This window comes from Equus quagga, chromosome 16, assembly GCF_021613505.1.
Source record: "Equus quagga isolate Etosha38 chromosome 16, UCLA_HA_Equagga_1.0, whole genome shotgun sequence".
NCBI lineage: Eukaryota > Metazoa > Chordata > Mammalia > Perissodactyla > Equidae > Equus > Equus quagga.
The window spans coordinates 54,995,561-54,997,405 of NC_060282.1; positions in this window are offsets into that span (position 1 = coordinate 54,995,561).

The following is a 1,845-nucleotide window of genomic DNA, read 5'->3' on the forward strand; positions in this document are numbered from 1 at the left end:
ATGGAAAGATATTCCATGCTCTTGAATTGGAAGGATTAACTTAGTTAAAATGTCCATACTTCCTAAAGCAATCTACAGATTCAACGTAATCCCTACCAAAGTTCCAACAACATTTTTCACAGAAATAGAACAAAGAATCCTAAAATTTATATGGAACAACAAAAGACCTTGAATAGCCAAAGGAATCTTGAGAAAAAAGAGCAAAGCTGGAGGTATCACACTCCCTGATATCAAAGTATACTACAAAGCGATAGTAATGAAAACGACATGGTACTGGCACAAAAACAGACACACAGATCAATGGAACAGAATTGAGAGCCCAGAAATAAACTCACACATATATGGACAGCAAATTTTCAACAAGGGAGTCAAGAGCATGTGATGGAGAAAGGAGAGTCTCTTCCATAAATGGTCTTGGGAAAACTGGACAGCCACGTGCAAAAGAATGAAAGCAGACCATTATCTTACACCATGCACAAAAATCAACTCAACATGGATTAAAGACTTGAATGTAAGACCTGAAACCATGAAACTTCTAGAAGAAAACATAGGCAGTACGCTCCTTGACATCAGTCCAGCAGCATATTTTCAAGTACCATGTCTGACCAGAAAAAGGGAAACAAAAGAAAAAATGAACAAATGGGACTACGTCAAACTAAAAAGCTTCTGCACAGCAAAGGAAACCATCAACAAAACGAAAAGACAACCTAACAATTGGAAGAAGATATTTGCAAACCATATATCAGATAAGGGGATAATATCCAAAATATACAGAGAACTCATACGTCTCAACAACAAATAAACCAATAACCCAATTATAAAATGGGCAAAAGATCTGAACAGAGATTTCTTCAAAGAAGATATACAGATGGCCAACAGGCACATAAAAAGATGTTCAACATTATTAGCTATCAGGGAAATGCAAGTCAAAACTACAATGAGACACCACCTCACTCCAGTCAGAATGGCTATGATTAACAAGACAGGCAACAACAAGTGTTAGAGAGGTTGTGGAGAGAAGGAAACCCCGGTACACCACTGGTGGGAGTGCAAACTGGTGTAGCCACTGTGGAAAATTATGGAGTTTCCTCAGAAATTAACAATAGATCTACCATATGGTCCAGCTATTCCACCACTAGGTATTTATCCAAAGAGCTTGAAAACACAAATGCGTAAAGATACATGCACCCCTATGTTCATTGCAGCCTTATTCACAATAGCCAAGACTTGGAAGCAACCGAGGTGCCCATCAAGGGACAAATGGATAAAGATGATGTGGTATATATACACAATGGAATACTACTCAGCCATAGAAATGATGAAATCTGGCCATTTGTGACAATATGGATGGAACTTGAGGGTAATATGCTAAGCGAAATGAGTCAGAGGGAGAAAGTCAAACACCATATAGTTTCACTCATAAGTAGAACGTAAAAACGACAACAAACAAACACATAGCAACAGAGATTTGATTAGTGGTTACCAGCGGGGAAGAGGGGAGGAAGGAAGATGAAAGGGGTAATTAGGCACGTGTGTAGTGATGGATTGTATTTAGTCTTTGGGTGGTGAACATGATATAATCTACACAGAATTCGAAATATATTATGATGTACAGCTGAAAGTTATATAATGTTATAATCCGATGTTACTGCAGTAAAAAAATAAATAATAAAAGAAAACTTCATAGCAATCTTGTGAAGTGATATTAATAACACAGTTTCAACATAAGGAAACTGTGGGATGAAATAATTACGTTACTTCCTAAACCACACAGCTATTAAGTGGCAGAAGAAGAACTCAAACCCATGGTGATCTGATGCTCTCCTGCTGAGTTTTTGGTGGAAA